The sequence below is a fragment of the Heterocephalus glaber genome, unplaced genomic scaffold (genome assembly GCF_053883595.1).
Source record: "Heterocephalus glaber isolate CG9 unplaced genomic scaffold, H.glaber_assembly_v1.0 deba00001610, whole genome shotgun sequence".
Classification (NCBI taxonomy): domain Eukaryota; kingdom Metazoa; phylum Chordata; class Mammalia; order Rodentia; family Bathyergidae; genus Heterocephalus; species Heterocephalus glaber.
In genome coordinates, this window is record NW_028258381.1 from 21,680,783 (window position 1) to 21,687,614 (window position 6,832).

The 6,832-nt window shown below is 52.7% G+C and overlaps 1 long non-coding RNA gene across 1 annotated transcript; it reads left to right on the forward strand.

Moving 5' to 3' along the window:
• Positions 1–168: 168 nt before the first annotated feature.
• On the forward strand, positions 169–2,570 carry LOC147822641 (uncharacterized). Its single transcript, XR_015445461.1, has 2 exons — positions 169–350; positions 2,378–2,570. It is a non-coding gene; the product is annotated as an uncharacterized LOC147822641 (long non-coding RNA).
• The last annotated feature ends 4,262 nt before the right edge of the window (positions 2,571–6,832 follow it).

Here is a 6,832-nt window from a genome sequence, read left to right on the forward strand (position 1 = left end):
GGGTTCAGGACACTTACCCCCGGAGCCCTGAATGCAGGTGCCTGGTCCCTGGGACTTTGCCTGGTGGGGTGTGGCAAGCCGGAGCTGTAGCCCTTTGCCTCCCTTCCAGGAAGGACACTCCCCAGGAAGAGGCACAATCCAGCAGCCCAGCCCAGGGCAGTGAGCAGGAGGAAGCAAGCTAGTCCCTCCTTCCTGCACCGGAAACGCCTCCTGCTGTGCCCTCCCTTGCCCCCATGGGCCGCTGCCGCCTTGTCTTTCAAGGAGAGGTGACAAGGTGTGGCACCCTGGTACCTTGAATGGCAGCATCCGCACACAGCTCTAACCCAGCCTCAGCAGAAAGAAAGGGGAAGGTTTGTTTTTTGCCTTTCAGTACTGGAGTTGAACTCGGCCTTTGGACTGAGCTACATCCCCAGTCCATTTTATTATTTTGAGACAGTTTCGATAAATTTCCCAGACTGACCATGAACTCGCAATCCTCCTGCCTCAGCCTCCTGAATATCGAGTTAAAGGCTTGTTGCTGGCATGGACAAAAATTCCTGGCCAACAACTCCTGAGATTATGAATATCTCCCCGCTACACTCTTGCTCCTAATACCTCTGACAGGTCCAGCATTCATTCCAAGAGCAGGTGCTACAGCCTCAGGGTCTCAGACACTGAGTAGTGCACCAGTGATATAAAGTGTGTAAGAGACTTGTCTCCATTGGGAAGGCTTTGCAGCAGCGTGTGTGTGTGTGTGTGTGTGTGTGTGTGTGTGTGTGTGTGTGAGAGAGAGAGAGAGAGAGAGAGAGCCTGGAGATCAAACTCAAGGTGCTCTACCACTGACTTAACCCCCCTCCCCTTTTTGAGACAGTTTCACTAAATTGCCTGGGTGGACTCAAGTCCACAATCCTCCTGCCTCCGCCTTCTAGAGGGGTGGGATTACAGATGTGCACCCCTAAACAGTTCAGTGCTCCCTCTAGAAAGCCCCTGCAGCAGCAGCTCCTGGTTGGCTCTGGGTCCCACTCAGCCAGGTTTCCTGCCAATGCCAGTCTTGATGGTCCTTGGTTGGACCCCAGCTGAAGAGGTAGATGAGCTATACCCCAAATAAGGCCTTTCAGTTGAGACACATTCAGTTGAGAAGCTGCCAGTACCGTATCCCAAACAGGCCCTGATCTCTGGCCTGCTGTAGCCAGGGATGAAGCACAGATGGGGGGTGTAAGTGGGGCCTTTCTTGGGCACTTGACCCCTCCAGGCTTAGGAGTCAGCCAGCAGGAGGGCTGATGGGTCACCAGGCCTTTAACTCTTCCTTGGAAACAGTTTCAAATTGTTCTTCGTTGTCCAAAACCTAGCTTCCTGGGATGAAAACAAAGATCTGTGGGGCCAGGGATTTAGCTCAGTGCTTCTGCCCGCCCGGCTCAAAAGTGCAAGGTCAGAGTTCGGTCCCTGGTACCAAAAAAAGAAATCTGTTGCAATATCAAATGTTGCACGGAGTTGCCACAGTCTGACTTCCCTCAATCTAGAACAGTTCACAGCCTTTGAGTTTAAAGACTTCCACAGCCCTGAAGACTCAGGGAAGTTATTTTGTTGTTCGCCCTTCTGTTCAGGCTACTGTGTTACACACTTGGGCAAAAATAGCCCAGAATGGGTGATGTTTATCTTAAACCCAGTGGCAGTTGGAACCCTGGCTGCTGGTGTTAGTGTGCATCTCTTGTTTTAAGAAGTTTAGTAAGAGCCCAGTGTGGTGGTGCACGCCTGTAGTCCCAGCTACTCAGGAGGCTGAGGCAGGGGGGTCAGAAGTTCAAGGCCAGCCTGGACAACTTTGCAAGACCCTGTCTTGAATTACAATTGTAGTGGCTGGGGATGTAGCTCAGAGTTAGAGCACTCCCCTAGCATGCACAAGGCCCTGGTTCAATCACCGCACTAGGAAACAAGTATATCAGATGGCAAGTGCTGTGGAGAGAAATTGAGCAAGGAAAGGGAATGTGTAAAGAACAGGAGATCTATTTTACACAATTCTGTGCTTACCCCAAGGAGACTCCAAATATTCACCTGCCCAAATGTCGAACAACCATCCTAGTCACTCTCCGGGCTTGAAATAATACTGTCAATTCGGAGGTTCAAAAATGCTTTGATGGGCCAGGAATGTAGCTTAGTGGCGCAGCATCTGCCTGGCATGCACACTGAATCCCTGAGTTCAGTTCCCAGTACCAAAACTGCTTCAGTGCCATGCCTGATGGCACACAGGTCTAGTCCCAGCACTTGGGAGGCTGAGGCAGGAGGTTTCAAGGCTAGGCTGGGCTGCACAGTGAATTCACAGTCTGCCTGAATGCCTAAACTACGTAGCAAGACTCTTGTCTCAAAAAAAAAAAAAAAAGATGGGGGGGGTCTTTGTTTACAGGTGAAAGCTCAAGAAAACATTAGGGGACCTGAAGGAGGTGCTGAGGAAGACATGATTTTTGTTATTTTTTGTGCACATTTTTTTCGGCTTTTTTTCTTCCGGTACCAGGGATGAACTCAGGACCTTGCACTTTCGAGGCAGGCGACAGCACCACTGAGCTAAATCCCTGGCTAAAATAAAATGGTTTTAAATATTTACGTTTTTTTTTTTTTGGTACTGGGGATCGAACTTGGGTCTTTGCACTTGCGCAGCAGGCGGCAAAACTACTGAGCTAAATCCCCAGCCCAGTTTTAAATATTTAAATGTTCAATATTTTAAGTACTTATTCTAAGTAGGAAGTCAATTATTCATCTCCACCTGAAAGTTTGGATTAGAATATTAGGTGAAATTTCTTTTAATCTTACTAGGAAAAAGAAGACATAAATTTATATTCAGGTGTATAATGAGTTTCATCCCAAAGTGACATCGTAGATGTCACACGGAGTAACAGGACCTTTGCCCCCACCCCCCACCATCTCCCTCCCAGAGGATGAGGGCCCCCAGCCCCGGGTGGAGCTTCGAGTGATGATTTCAGACACTAGTTGGGCTGGGGAGCTTCCCCTTGGGCCCCTGGGTGCTGGGCTCTGTGACCAAAACAACTGGCATGCTGGGTGTGGTGACCTGCAGTCCCAGCACTCAGGAGGCTGAGGCGGGAGGATCGCTGCAAGTTTGAGGCCAGCCTGGGCTGCATAGTGGGTTCAACCCCAACTTGAACCGCATAGCGAGACCCTGTCTCAAAAGAAAGAAAAAAGAGATAAACAACAGGAGAACCTCGAGTGCCCGTGAGCATGTATGCACACCCTGGCCATGGAGCCTAGGCCCTTCCTGTGCGCCCCCATCCCCCTACCCCGGGCACCATCCTGTTCCTGAATCCTAGGAAAGCTTCCCCGTCCTCCTCCAGATCCCTGCAGCCCCCGTACTTCCCTGTCTTGTCATTGTCGCCACGTCTCTCCCGCCAGCTGGCGGGCATCTGGACGACAGGCGGTGACTTCATCCCAGCCCCACCACACAGGTGCAAGGCGGCGGCGGCGGCGGCGGCAACACCCGTCTGAACCAGCAGGTGGCAGCAGCGCTCAACATCAGGACTCAATGGGCCCCTTCAACTGGGCCCAGCGCCTTGAGGGCTCCCCAATGCTAGCCTTTCTCCTAGGACCCCTTTATGGAAACCCTGATAATGCAAGTGGGCAAATGTTTGTCACTCACTCTGAAAACCCTTGGGATCAATGAGACAGAGCCTGGCTGCAGCTTGGCTGAATATGTCCTAAGTCTAAAGAGGTGTTGTCACCTAGCACAGACCTTACCTGTATATGACAGTAAGTGCATACGCCTATAATCTCAGCACTCTGGGAGGCTGAGGCAGGAGGATCCCAAGTTTGAGCCCAGCCCGGGCAATTTAGCAACTTAGGGAGACCCTGTCTCAAAAAATAAAGGACTTGGGATGCAGTGGTGAAGGTCCTGAGCTCAATCCTGAGTTTAAAAAAATGTGGGGAAGTGGTTTATGACATGGTGACACCTGGCCCTGCCTCTGTCACACCCTCCAGGAGTGCCTCCCCCATGCCCACCTGGCTACTTCCACTTTACACACCCACATCCCGCCTCGTGAAGTGGCCCCAGTTGCAGGAGGTTGCAGCTCTGGGCCCTGAGGCATGTTGAGCAGCAGGCTCCGAGCATCTGGCTCTGTCTCCACCCATCCTTCTTCAGCCCTTCGAGGCTCAAGAGGGACTCTTCCTTTGCTTGGAAAACCATCTATGCAGGGCTGGGATGTAGCTCAGTGGTAGCTTGCCTGGCATGCAAGAGGGCCTGGCTTTGATTGCCAGCCCCAGTGCAGGGAGCACTCATTCAACAGGTTCAGACCCCCAGGCTGGATCCCACATCCGACCCCATCTTTGGAAATGTGACATCATCTTTCCAGCCCCCCTTGGCTTATTCTCAACTCAGCAACCACAGCAACCCTGTGAAAGTCAGAGATGATCCAAGCATAGAATCCCAGCACTCCAGGAAGCTTAGGCAGGAGGATCTCAAGTTTGAGCCCAGCCTGGGCAATTTAACAACTTAAGAGACCCCATCCTCAAAATAAAAAGGCTGGGGATGTAGCTCAGTGCAAAGAGTCTATGTTCAATCTTCAGCACCACCACCCACATCCCCCTCTGCTCAAAATCTTCCCTGGCTCCCACCCCTCAGAATGAAAACCAAAGGGCAGGGTCACCTACAAGCTTCCCTCAATCTGCACCCGACCTGGCCTCCCTCCACTTTCCCCTGTGCTTGTCCTGGCCCTTCACACACAGGGCCCCTCACACCCTCCTGGGCAAGCTCCCTGCCCACACCTGCTGCACAATCTGTTCCCTCTGCCCAAATAGTCTTTCCTCCATCATCAGGGCTCAACCCTCATGTCCTTCCCGCTCCAAGTACTGGGGATGGAACCCAGGGCCTTTGAACTGAGCTGCATCCCCAGTCCTCAGCCTTCCTGGGATTACTGGCATTCATCATTGCACTTGGCCCTTCCTTCTGATTTTTTTTTTTTTTTTTTTTTTGTACCGGGGATTGAACTCGGGTCCTTGCGCTTGCGCAGCAGGCGGCAAAACCACTGAGCTAAATCCCCGGCCCATTCCTTCTGATTTTTGCTCAAGTGCCACCTCCTCAGTCAGCAAGGCCCTCTTGGACCATCTAATTTAAAATTTGGGGTGGGCATGGTTGGCACATGCTGATAATCCAAGGACTCAGGGAGGCTGAAGCATGAGGATCACAAGTTCAAGCATAGCCAGGGCAATTTAGCAAGACCCTGTCTCAAACATTTTTTTTTCAGGCTGGGCTTGAATCTATTGTGTACCACAGACTGGTCTCAAACTCTCGGCAAACCTCCTGCCTCAGCCTCTCACATGCTGGGATTACAGGTATGCGGCCATCAGACCTGTAAAAATAAAAAAATTTTATAAAGGGCCGGGGAGGTAGCTCAGTGCAAAGGCCCTGGATTCAATCCTCAGTCAGCAAACTTTTAAAAGTAAAATACAATAGAATTGCCCTTCCCTGAAACCCCAGGAGTCTCTACCTCTCCTTCCCTCCTGTTCTCTCTTCGGCCCAGCATTACCATGATATCTTCAGTTTGCAAATCATCTTTCCTCTATTAGACTGAGGGCTCTGTGAGGGTGTAGACTTTTGTCTTTCTGTGCCCTCCCTCGCCTCCATGTGCCCTGCAAGTCCTGGACTCAGACTGGCAAACCTCCTGCCTCAGCGTCCCAGAGTGCTGGGATTATGCACATTCACTTCGGTTCATTTTTCATCCTACCATTTAACATCTCAGTGAATAACGCTGGCGTGGTGCTGGGGGCCCTCTATGATAGAAGCTGTGGCTACTGATACTCCCCCTCAATTCCCAGAATCCATGACCCATCCTGCTGGTTCACCCCGCACCCAGGAAATCTCATTGGCCCAGGGGCCAGGCAGCACCCCCCACTTGCCCCTAATCTTGGGCAGGGCCCCTGACAGCTCAAACGGGGTCACACCAGAGCCTGCTCTTCGGGTGCTGAGGCTGAAGTCTGGGCACCTGGAAGGGTGTGGCTGTCTCCGTGCCAGGTCACATCCCTGGCCAGATTTTCCAGACAAGAAGGAGGGCTGGAGCCTCGTCCCCAGCCTGCCTGCCAGCAGCTAACCTGCACCAGAAGTCTGGGAGAGGTGCCAGGCGCAGACACGCGGGGCAGCAGGGTGCTGGAGCCGCTCCAGAGTGAGGCAGTGGCAGTGCTGGGGAAGGGAGGGGCCGATTTGGCTTGGGGCAAGGGCAGGTCTGGGCCACTACACAGATGGGACAGCTGGCCAGGGATGTGTCGGGGTGGTGTGTTTTTGACGTCTCGCAGCGAGATGCAGGCAGGGGCCTGAAAGGTTCATCTGCTGCCTTCCGGTGCCCCTCCCCCACTTCTGCTGGGCTCTTCCCCAGGGTCTGGCGCTGAGGACCTCAGAACTGGGGCTGGATCGGACAGGGACAAGGCAACAGGGGCAGGAGAGGGAGTTGTAACTCAACCTCCCTTTCCCAAAGATTGAGGGGTTCTGGCCTGCTGGGTGTGGTCACCAGGCATGGGACAGTGCACTAAGACATGGGGAGAGAGGGCCCCAGGCTGCCTCCGGAGGAGATGGCCAAAGTAGGAAGGTGGTGGCTGAGGCCGAGGCGTTCTGCAGCGTGGTTTTTTTTTCTCCTGGTGCTGGGGATTGAACCCAGGGCCTTCACACTGAGCTACATACCCAGCAGCCATAGGTAGATAGATAGGTAGATATTTTCTTTTAATTTTGAAAGTGTCTGGCTAAATTGCCCAGACTGAGCTCAAACTGGCGATCTTCCTGCCTCAGCTTTCCAGAGTGCTGTGATCACAGGCACCACGCCCTATGGAGGGGGCTTTTGACTAGGGGAAGGGGTAGGGTGCAGAAGGT